Source organism: Lissotriton vulgaris, chromosome 9 (assembly GCF_964263255.1).
Source record: "Lissotriton vulgaris chromosome 9, aLisVul1.2, whole genome shotgun sequence".
NCBI classification, from domain to species: domain Eukaryota; kingdom Metazoa; phylum Chordata; class Amphibia; order Caudata; family Salamandridae; genus Lissotriton; species Lissotriton vulgaris.
In genome coordinates this window covers 160,158,708-160,171,263 of record NC_141697.1, presented here as the reverse complement: position 1 = coordinate 160,171,263, position 12,556 = coordinate 160,158,708, and positions in this window count along the sequence as shown.

The following is a 12,556-nucleotide window of genomic DNA, read 5'->3' as shown; positions in this document are numbered from 1 at the left end:
AGGGGTAACTGGATGGATGGAGAGATAGTAGAACTGAGAAAGGATGGGTTTTGATGTGTTTACTACGAGGCTGGGTCGGTGGCCTCCTTGTGAAAGAGTGTAGCAAGCATGGCCATAGCTCGATTCCTTACACTGCCACAAATCAACCTCGATTTTACCTGAAGCATGTTCTGTGGATATGGAGTGTGTTTTTGTCAGATGGGTACAGGGAATGTTCTGGGTTGCTGATGGGGGCGTAGCTACTGTTTGTGCAGCAGGTGCAGTGACACTGGGGCCCACTGAATACTGATAATTGCTGTATTTACCCTGCCAAAGGCAGTCAATTTCAATTATAAATCTTTATTCAGCACTTAGGAAGACACCATAAAAGCACATACACAATATACACACATATATTTAAATACAACATTTTAAAAAGGTTAAAATTTGGCTAAAAACGCATTTCATAAAGATAGGGAAAAGAGGAATTTACTTCACGTAATTAGGAAGCATTAAAATCATTTATTTCTCTAGTGTTCCTTAGCCGCAATGCAACCCGGATAAAACTTGTAGTGCAAAGCAACGTATGGGCTTCCTGAAGAAATCTCAAGGCCTTTTTTGCTTGTCTGAGTTTCGTTTCTTTCAGGATCCCTACTAAAAACTTACGTCTTGGGGCAGAGTAAAAGGGGTATAACAAAACAAAGTGAAGGGTATCCTGCGGAGACCTAGTGTCGCAGCCACAGGTACCCTTCGCCTCCACTGTAAGAGTGAACCAAGAAGGGACCGCAAGTAAATGGTGGAGCATATTTAGTCTGAATCGGGTCATATGGTAACGGTCCTGAGCATTATGCATGACCCTCAAATATGGTTCCATTCCTTGCTTCACTGTTAGTTGGCAAGAGGATAAAACAGTGGGCTTATGTCTTTCCATCTCAGCCCTAGTCGTAAGGGACCAGTCTGAAAAATGTTTTTTAACCATAGTTTTGTTCTGGCCAGTTAAGGATTCTGGGTCTGTGAAGAAATTTTTACAGCCAATTGCCTCCAGAGAGTCCTTTATATACTTTAGCCAGGGTATGTGACCACCTTTGTCACATTTCAGACAGTCTTTTATGATTTGTCTTGTAAGGACCGCTTCTGGATTAATCCAGATTTTAACCCAGGCAAGGAGAGGTTTGATTTTGATCCGGTCTTCAATGTAAGGTTCTCCAACTTCCTCGTGAATAATATAGGCCGGGATACTCTGTGGCAGTTTCAAGATTCTTCTGAGGAATTTATTTTCTTCCACCTGAATCTGTTGTAATTTTTTGTCTATAAAACCCCATACTTCTGCTCCATATGTAGCCTTGGCACAACAAATTGATCTGTACAGGTTCAAAATTTGCTCTGGGGACCATCTACCCAGTCTTCTCCCGTACCCCATTATGGCCCCTGTTGACGCCGCCAGCTTTGTTGCGTGTTTCTCCACCAGGGGGTTAAAGTTCCGTTGATCATCAAACAGCACACCAAGATATGAAAAGATCTTAACCTGGCCAATCTTGTGTGACCCAATTTTATAGGTAAATTTCCCTTTGTCTTTTGCTCCTGTTGACATGATGTAAGATTTTTCCAAATTTGTCGATAAATCAAGTCTGGCCATAAATTCGACAAAACCATCAATCAGCTTCTGTAATCCCAATTGAGTTCTGGCTAACAATACCGCGTCATCGGCATAAAGTAATACCGGCACCGCTCGATGGCCAATTTGGGGTGAATCCACGTGTAATTTAAGCAGTTCTTTCTCCAGGAGATTAATATATATAGAGAACAGGAAGGGCGCTAAAATGCAACTGGTGCATAAGAAGGGGTCAGTCCTACTTCCCTCTTGGTTATATCTCACACTTTCAGACGTATTCCAGTGTAGAGTTTTTAGAACGTCTACAAGGGGTTGATCCACTCCTAGACTTAAAAACAACGACCAAAGTTTTTCTCTATTTACACGGTCAAAAGCCGCGGAGAGATCCATGAACCCCATATATATGGTCCCACTGCTAGCGATGGTGTATTTTGCTGTCAGGAGGTACAGGTTCAGGCATTGATCAGTGGTGGATCTACCCTTCCTGAAGCCATATTGAACATCTGTCAGGACCTGATACTCCTCCTCCCATTCCTGCAGACGATGTAAAATGACACGGCCCAGTACTTTAGCTGTCACGTCTATAAGGGATATGGGGCGATAACATTGAGGGTCATCGCGATTCCCTTTTTTATAGATCGGGACTACGGTTGCTGTTGACCAAGAGCGAGGCAGTCCTGCCACCACTGCCTCGTTCAAAACCCTTGTGAGCAGTGGGGCCCATAGGTCTGTGTTGCTCAGGTAGAGGTCGGGGGGGTATCCCATCAGGGCCAGGTGCTTTATTCTTGCAGAGTCCCACTATTGCCAATTCCACTTCTTCCAGGCGAAAGTCCAGTTTTGTATTTGGAATTAACCTTGGTCCTTCACCCTGAAGTGAGTGTCCTGCATAATTATAGGTGCTCTGGAAATGGGTCTACCATTGTTCGGGTAAGATCGTGTTAATTATTTTAGGTGCTCCTGGGTCCTGGAAGCATGGGGTATTAATAACCTTCCAGAATCCCGAGGTATCTCGCCTTTCTGCTGCCTCCCTCAGATCCTCCCAAGCTTGAATTTGTAAACTCTTTTTTCGACTATTCAGTGCTTTTTTATATTCAATTCTGTGTTGTGCAATTTTAAGCTTATCCCTAGGTTTGGAGTGGAGACTAAGTTTAAGTTGTTTGTGCGCCTTAGTGCAAACAGAGTCAAACCAATGCGGAGTGGAAGGAACTTTACTATCTTTAGAAGTCTGTAGTAGACTATCCACATGGCGCGCAATTTCTTCAAATGCGCTAACCACTGATGCTCCTTCCACTTGAGGGTCGAGACATATATTTATGGCGTTTAGTCCCTCTGTAATTAAGTTTCTATAAAATCTATCTCCGTCGATCTTTGCCCACTTAATCCTCCTTCCCTGGTCCACTGCCTTTTCCATAACATCTGATCTCCTTGTGGATTTTTTAAAATCAAACCCTTTTAGTACAAGGGTCAAGGGGTTATGGTCACTGAAGATGCTTGCATCTATGGCCATGTTACTAATGTTTCTCTTTATGAGGGGTGAGACTAGAATAAAGTCAATCTATGACTGGCAACCTCTACCTCTGAAGGTTGGGTTGAGGTCTCCATTTTCACCTAACTCTGCAAGGTCCATAGTGTGATCTAGATTGTGCCTTTTTGTTAATTTCTCTAAGTCCCATCCCTCAGTTACATGAGCAAAATGTGGCCCTTTAGCTACAGTGAATCTTGACCAATCTCTGTTGAATGGTTTTAAATTATCACAGAGATGACAATTAAAATCCCCCATAAGTATTATACTGGGGGGTTTGGTGTCTTATTTGAGGAAACCAACTTTTCTAAGCAGGAGTCCAATTCCTTAACAACGGACCCCTTTCCCATCGTGCCTACGGCATTGTACCAGTTTAGTAAAATCAAATCAAAACAGACTTTATTCGGTAGTATTTCAACCATAAAAGTACAATAAAAACATACAGTACATACATCAAATTACATTGTAGATTCAGAGGATAAAAAGCTGTGATCATTGCATACAGTGATTCAGTCATTGATCCAGGCCTAGTCGCAATTTAAGAGTCAGTTTTAAAAATTCAAGAACTTGAAGGACACTGTTGCTGTGTAACAATTGTAGATATAAAAAGGCTGGTCGTATCTGATTAAAATTCATTTCTTTTAAAAGGGCAATTAAAAAGCGTTTACGGGGGAATTCATAGTATTTACATAAAAACATAAAATGCATCATGTCCTGTGGAGACTTACCGTCGCAGCCACAGGACAGAGGATGTTTACAGAAGCTCTCCTTTTTAGGTCTGATAAGCAGATGTTGAAATTGATTGAATCTAAATCTTGTAAGCAGGAATTTATCATGGGTGCTGAATGTGCCGAGTAGATAAGGCTCTGTTGACAAACATGTTTTTACCATAATGAATTTCCTCACACTAACTTTTTGTAGCTCAACACCATCCCTCTCAGCCTTCTTGCGCTGGAAGAACAACAGCTTAACTGAGTCAACATCCGCCTTCACAATTCCTTCTGGATGTTCAAATAATTCCGGACGACCCATCTCGGTAAAACATGATTTTAAGTACTTCAACCAGGGAGTGCGTGAGGCATGCTCAAGAGCCAGGAAATCCTTAACAATTAGGTGTGTTAGGGGGATTTCCTCACATAGCCACATTTTCAGCCAGCATAGCAGAGGTCGTAGGGTCAGGATATCACTCAGGTACCCTACTCCTAGTTCCTCATGTACTATGAAGTTTGAGGTAGCGGCCGAAACACACAAAAGCCGTTTAAAGAACAGATTTTCTGTGGTCTGAAGTTGTTCCCCCACCATATAGCCCCAAAGCTCACTCCCATATGCTGCGGTAGCTACAGATTTTGCTTCATACAATTTGATCATAGCAGCCGTTGGTTTTTTGCCAAGTTTTGACGCAAAGTTAAAAATGGAGGCATTAACCTTTGAAACATCACATTTTTTCTTTGCGAGTTGGGGGGCCCAGGATAGTTTAGAATCAAAAAGTACTCCCAGATAGGAAAATGTGCTTGAGAGTGGTATAACTGTCTCATCTAATTTAAAAGTATGTTGTTTCTTTGGCTGTTTCCCTACCTGCATGATGAATGATTTGGAGTTGTTCACTAACAAATCCCTATCTTCCATAAATTTTTTAAATGCATTCAGTAACAATTGAAGGCCATTTTCAGTTCTTGCTAGCAGAACCGCATCGTCTGCGTATAACAAGACTGGAATACTTCTAGTCCCCACCCTTGGGCTGTCTGATTTTACCTCCCGTAAAACACCGTCCAGCTCATTTATATAAAAATTAAAAAGGAAAGGGGCCAGTATGCATCCTTGCCTAACCCCCTTCCCGGTTCTAAAATCCTCAGTTACAGATAAATCTTGGGAGTACCTTACATTTGCACTGGTGTTATTATGGAGGTCAGCCAGAAAGTTTATAATATCATTGTCCACTCCCTTATCCTTCATGGACCCCCACAGCTTCCCCCTGTTAACACAGTCGAAAGCTGAGGATAGGTCCATGAAGGCCAAGTAGACTGTGCCTTTTTTAACGATGGTGTATTTACTTAGTAGTAAGAAGAGATTCAGGCATTGTGTTGTAGTCGAGCGGCCATTACAGAAGCCGTATTGGGCGATGGACATGATGTTTTTGTCCCGTGTCCACTCAATTAATCGCCGCAAAACTATTCTCCCCACCAGTTTGGCCACAGAATTGATCAGGGAGATAGGCCTGTAACAAAGGGGGCTGTCCCTGTCCCCCTTTTTGAATATGGGCACAATTGTGGAGAGACCCCATGACGTCGGGCACCCTGCCCTTGAGGCTGCATTAATAACTGCTGCGACAATCGGAGCCCAAAAATTTGGATCAGATTTAAAAAGATCCGGGGGTATCCCATCCGGGCCAGGTGATTTGCCCGCTGTAAGCCCCTCGATACCCATCACGACCTCTCCTATACTAACATTCATGCATGGACCCCCAGTAGTGCATTCATACGGTACCACATTAGTATCTCCCCCCCCATACAATTGTTTAAAATGAGCAACCCAATCCTCTTTTGAGATGACACATTCTAACCCTTCCCCTGGGTCTTTCACCAGGAAGGGTTTCTTTAACACCGCCCAGAATTTAGCACTGTTTTTCAGTGTTTGTGGTTCCAGGATCTCGGCCCAGGCCTCATTCCTTAGTAAAAGAATGTTAAATCTTTAAAAAAAAAAACCCCACAGCTTGTATATTCCGTGAGTTCCAATTATGATTAGTCCAAGTTCCCTGCATGTGAAGATCTACATACATTATCAATCCCCCAATCGCTCTACCCGATAGTGACTTAGTAGCTGGCACCGAAAAACATTTATACCCCTCTAAACTATACAAGTTTGGGTCAACCACCCATGTTTCTTGGAGGCATATAATTTGAAAGTTTTTAATATAATTCTGCCATTCCTGGGATTCAAATTTAGCTGCTAGTCCAGCAATGTTCCAGGATATAATTCGAAGATTTCCGTGATTGCCCCCCCTCAGTTGTTCTGTAGGATCCCTTGCTAGATGCTCTTCCTGTACTACTTCTGGAGTTGTTATATTGGTACGGGGTTCTGGGATGTTGTCACTATCCTTATTTTGATCTGGGGTTACCTTTTGATCTAGTTGTTCTATTGTTTTATTTCCCCCTTTTTTGGTTTTTAAATTCTTTTTGCTAACTTTCCTACCATCACTGTGCCCTATGGAGCTTGGAGTTCCGATTCCTGTTACAATAGGCCCTTCCTCCTCTGATCTTATAAGGGTATCTAACGCAATAGATTTCTCTAGTTCAAGTCAGTCGACCTCTTCAAGAGCACTGAACCTGTTCCAGTGCACGTGTTGAGCTAAGAAGGGGTCATAGGCTGAATTGGTTTGATATGGGTTTTGCCCTTGGACTGGTCTATACTGAGGTTCCATCTGTGGGACCCTATTCATGGGAATTCTATTTCTCTGCACCGGTCTTTGGGGTGTGTATGGATAAAAGTATGACAGATGTAAGGGGTGGATTTGTGTGTGAGATCTGCTAGGGGGTGCATTGCATATATAATTTACTGCTGCAATGTCTCTAAAGTTGACTGTTATTATATCCCCTGCTATTGTTTTTATTCCTCTCCCAATCCACTCCCCCCTCCTTACTTTAAGAATTTCCCCACAGATGTTAGCGGGTAGGGGTCTATTTATCTGCAACCACTGCACACATTTGTTTTTTAATTCCACATGTTTCCCTTTTACCCTCTTTTAGTGGTGGGACTCCTGTTAATACGACCACAAAGGGCAGAGCTTCGGGTGGCAGATTGATTGTCCTAAATTGGGTCGATGTTGTTTTATTTACTGGAGCATACGTTGACAGGGTAGGGTTTGCCGTGGAATTGTCTTTCGGGGGTTGGTCTATCTTTCCGTTTAATACTTGAGCATTTTCTTGGCATTGTTGTTTTGTTTGGCCCTGTGTTGTCTCATTGGTGCAACAGAGGTTTGGAGGTATTGGGGCTTTTTGCGCAGCCTGAGTGTTCATTTGTTTAGCGCTCTTTGCTTTATTTGATGCCAATTCATTTGTTGATGTTACCTTGTCTTTTATTATTTTTTTGGACGAGCCCCCATCATGTCCCACTTTTGATGAAGCATTGTCCTGTGCCAATTGTCTTGTTTGGCCTACTCCCTTGTTGTTTATTAGAGAGGTTAGTCTATCGATTTTGGACATAAGGGGTTTGATCAATGCAGTGATTGTGTCTTCTAGATCAGCTTTTAGGTCAGCTACCATATTGGCGATCCAGCAAGTAATTCCTGGTGTGGAGGGAGTTATTGGTGCCACTAAATTATGATTCACAGTTTTATTGTGGCCTTTTTTTTTTACCTGTTTTGAACATTCTCTGGGCCTTTTCCCCTCCATAATATTTGATTTAGCCTTTGTTGTATCACATGTAGAGCTTACATTAATATGAGTATTCACTGTCTCCTTAGTGTTCTCAATAGGGGCCTGAGCGCATGGGAGATCCGCAAAGGAAGAAGTCGCCCCAAGACTAGTATCTTGATCATCTGTGACGTCTAGGGTGACTACAGAGAGATCAGTAGCCACTTCCTGTGTGTCTTGAATAATAGTCATTGGTGGTAAGGACATCCTTCTCTCTGTATTTGCTATTGCATTAGTTACGACCCCTATAGTCTGCTGTAACATTTTGTCAATGGCGGTAAGTGTAGGTACTGGTTGTGGGATATCCGCTTTTTGTTTAGTACTCGATCTTAGAACAGGCATCCTGGTGCTTTTAGATAACTTCCTCATCGTTAGGCACCTAGCAGCAGTACGTAGATAAAATCAACAGCAGTTTTGACGGGCTAAATACAATAATACCTTGTATGTAGCAGTATGGAGACTTCAGGGGGGTGCCCCAGCCCAGTCTCTTCTGGCCGCTGAGGGCCGTAGAGGACCCGCCCTTTGCCCCGGCTTCGCCCGGATGGTCCCGCGCGCGGTGATTTCAGCGCCTCCGTGCGCGTCAACGGCGTGTGTGGGCGGGGCCGCCGGGAACTCTGGGGGATGTAGTCCCCCCGCTCGGCGGCCGCGAGGTGTAGGCAGCGGCGGGGGGGACCAAGTGCCCAGATGAAGGAGCGCTCGTGAGCGCGGTACCCAGCAGCAGGTTCAAAGCAAGTTCGCCCAAGTCCAGGTAGATTTTTGCCAATCCCTCGTTTGACTCCAAAGGCAGTCAACTGGGTCATTTTCCTTTCTTGCACCAGGGCTCATGGCTGCATTGCTGTGCCACTGGTGCTGAGGGATGCTGGGTCTTTCTTTAGACAGCTCTTTTTGGATGAGGTTCATTGTGGTGGTGGCTCGAGGAGTGATATGAACCAACACTTTGATATTAAAGTCACAGAAATGGATTTTGATGTCTCCCTTCTGAGCTCTACTCGTGCTGTAGGGTTCGTACCACCTAAAGATGGTGGATGTGGGCCCTCATTATACAAAATGTAAGTGTTGCTGGAGGGAAAACAAAGCTCTGCTAATAGCACTGCTGTGCCTGGGCAGGAGGCATAACGCCAAGTGATGCCCCCTGCAGAATGTGAGGACTGCCTCCAGAGACTCCCATTTCTCACAGATGTGCACTGGCCTTGGACCCCTTTAGGGTTTGGGAGACATTTGAAGGGTTGGGGCCCTCCTACTCCTCAGAGGTTGCAGGGGCCTGTGTTACACCCCTGCAACTCTATAAAACTGCAACATCACCTTACACACCATCATTACCCCAACCCATGGCTGGGAGTTGCAGTAAATTGCATAAAGAGCTGAGAGGGCCACAGTTGTCAAAACTAATATCACAGCGGCATCCATGCACTAAAGGTCACAAATGGGGGCCAACACAGACAAGAATGCCTGCATAGTCTGAGGCAGCGGAAAGAACGATCCAGCACAAATGAGGTTAAAACTCACAAACTAATTTCAGTGGTAACAGAGATGATTTAATCATTCAAAGGCAAAGCCACATAGCATGAGCAGAAGCGGATATATCAACAAGTGGTTCACAGATCTGGGAAGGACATTTGAACTTTGGTAGACGTTATAGCAATAGTAGTAGCAGTGCAAGCCTTACGTGCATTCACATACCAGATATAGCACATTCAGCAGCTGTTCAAACTACAGTCACACACAAAGATCAAATACAGCACATTCAGCAGAAGCACACATTACACTCTCAGAGATATACAGCACCTGCAGCAGTGCAGGTTTCCTCTTTTTCACAGACAGAGAAGAGCCAGCACATGCAGCAGCAGATCAAACCACATCCATCACAAAGAAGAGATTCCACACCCCCAGCAGTACACATAACAAGGACAGTTATTATACAAGCAACAGACATGCACTTCCCTCAAACACACAGAGCATATACTGCAGCAAGTGCAGAAGCAGCACATCTGCAAGCTTCCCTAAAACACACAGAACGAACATCCCTTGTCCTCAAGCAGCTTTGAGATGCATAACACATGACTTCAAAGTGGGTGCACAGTATAGCAAGGTCCAGGGCTGTAGCTGGGGGCGGTATGTAAACATATCGATGTCAGTAGCATCGATTTGTACATTTATAGACTCCAGAATATGTACTGCCAATATATTGTCAAAGTAAACATAGATAGGCAACAACAGGTTTCCCATTTGTAACTCCACATCTGCTTACCTTGATATATTGCTAGTCTATGTAGGCGTAGGTTGGTATAACAAACAGCTCAATACAGGAGATGAATACCATGTGGAGGATTCGCTTAAGGAACATTGATGTGCAAAAGGAGCAAAAATAAAACTAGAAGGGAAAAGGTTACCTTACAGCTGAGCGGTGTACACATCACTAGCGAGACCTCATATGGAGCTATGTGTGCATAAGAACCATTGCTGTGTCCTGTTTAGTAGTAATGCACGGTCAAATTGCTTAGAGATGCTCCTGTTTAGATCTGGATTAGAGACAGCTTTAGCTGTTTCTCCAGCCTCTTTTTTTTAATTCATTTTTTTTAAATGTAAATGTACATCTGTGAGGAGCTTTTTGGTCGGCCATCTTCCATTTGTTTGTTCATATGTCATTGATATTTTGCTTCTGCCATTCACAGCTTATGGCGCAACAGAGTCAATGACTGAAGACAATTTGCGCCATGTTGTCAGTGACGACATTTTGTCTTTTCACTCATGTACATCCGACTAAATATACATGCAGTTTAGTGCCAGGACTTGAGGACAAATAATTACCTTTGCTAATTCTTTTTTTTATTTTCTTTCCCTACCTTTATTTTTTAACTCTTCTTTGTGTTTCCAAGCTGTTTTCAGCAAACACCCTTTCTGTCTGCACAGGAGTGTCTGTCAATAAGATCTATGAAGCTTGTCTTATGTGAGCTTATGTGTACCATTGCTCCACAATTACCCAGATTCCTGTGCCTGATGCTTTAGGTGGGCTTTTGCCTCAAGTGCAACCATCTTCCAAATGTGCCAATAGCTATGGCTAAACACTTATAAGGTCCCAAAGGCGAGACCTAATGGCTATGCCAATGCTTGTTATTACATAGACGTCACCCCTAAAGCAGGTCCTAGGAAGCCCCGAGGGAAGGTGCATAGCAATTAAAAGGTTGGGTATGTACTTTTAAGTTTTGCATGTCCTGGTAGTGAAAACCTCCTACATTTGTTTTTTAATACTTTGAGGTTTACCTCTCCCATAGGATAACATTGGCTTGCTTTATTACATTTAATAAGTGCTAACCTTTGATTGTCAACAGGAAAACAGCTCATGTTTGGTGTCAGAGAAACGTAATTTAAAACCCTCTGGCAGTTTGGGATGGACTGTTACCATGAAGAACAGGATCAAGACTGATTTGCATATGGCTGGGTCCAAACTGAGGTGGCATGGTGGTGAAAAAATTATTGATTGAGATGCAGCTCGAGCAATTGCCAGTGGTGGAGAATAATTAAAGAATTCCATCCATCACCTTGATGTTTTTACTTTTAGAAAGTTATCATTTTCCTGCTCTATTTGGTGCCATCAGCCTGTTTCTGGGTCACATATCTTATGATCGTATTTGGCAGTTGGACTTTGTTTCTTCCTCCCAGACAACCACACACTAGAGGAATTAGGTATGCATGGATGGGACGTCACTGGTAGGATGGGTGGACAGAGCTGGGCAGAGCCTCACATGCAACTGAATAGATTGTGCCCTCACATGCAACTGAATAGGTTGTGCCCGGCCTTCCCGCAAAGGACTTGTCACCACTGATCCCATTAAGGTGCGCGCACCTGTGTGCTCCTTTCTTAACGGGAGCGCGCACTGCCATATGTGCAGTGCACCCACACACACACGACATTGTGCGAGAGAGTCACGCATGGCCCCTCCAGCATCGGGGATGCCTGGCTTCACCTTGGAGATGCCCAGGAAAGACCATCTCACAGGGAAAGCCAGGAAGGGTTCCCCAGCGGTATACAGCGCCAGGACACTCCGAGATGGAGTCACAGTGCGCTTTACAAGTATACACATTTTTTTATTTTTTGCAGCGAGCGGCGCAAAAATCACTCACTTCCTGGATGCAGTTTGCCGGAGAGAGAGTCAGGACTCAGGAGTGCAGGTAAGGGGGGCTTTGGGACTTGCGGCTGTTGGCACTTGCGGGGCAGATTATTGGCTTCAAGTGGCAGATTGTGGTCTTTTGTTTAAGTATTCATGTTAATCACAGCCCCTTCACGAGCTGTGATTAACATGAATACTTTAAAAAAAGTCCACAATCTTCCCCGTACCACGGTTTACTTACTAAAGAGAAGAGCAACTTTAAAAACACAACGTGTACCAAAGAGGCGCAAAGAGTCCTTAAAGTCCAAGGGGCATAGTTGGGCCCAGGCAGGCTAGCACACAGGGCCCTCCAACAAGGAGGCAGTCCCTCATGGCGGTTCCTCCTGGGGCCGAGTAGCAGCAAGCCCTACGTCACAAGGAAGCACAAAAGCCCAACCCCTTCATGGAGTCCCAGCCCCAATATTTATACCCACATTGGCACAGGGCTTAGGGGAACCAGCCTAAATTGGTTCAGGGGGGGTTTTGGAGCACTTTGTTGACAAGGCTCCTCTTCCCCTTTTTCAGGTGGGGTTCTTCATCAGACACACCACAGGGGGCAGAGCCACCATTCACACAGGCAGGCACAGCCCTATTCAGGGTCAGAGAACTACTCCTCCCACTACTCCAAGTGCAGATGCCCTATTCAGCCTAGCGCTGACTCACCCTGCCCCTTCTAGAGCCACACACACCTCACCAGCCCCTGTCACTCCAAAACCATACATGCAATACACATCAGGCAGGTAGACACATAGCACACAGAAATGCCAACTTATAAAAGAGGCATTTCTAAAATAGTTATAATAAATCTGCGCACACATTGTGCAGTATGTATTATTACCATTCCAAATATACCAAACTTGACCACGCTGCTCCTCTCATATCAGGA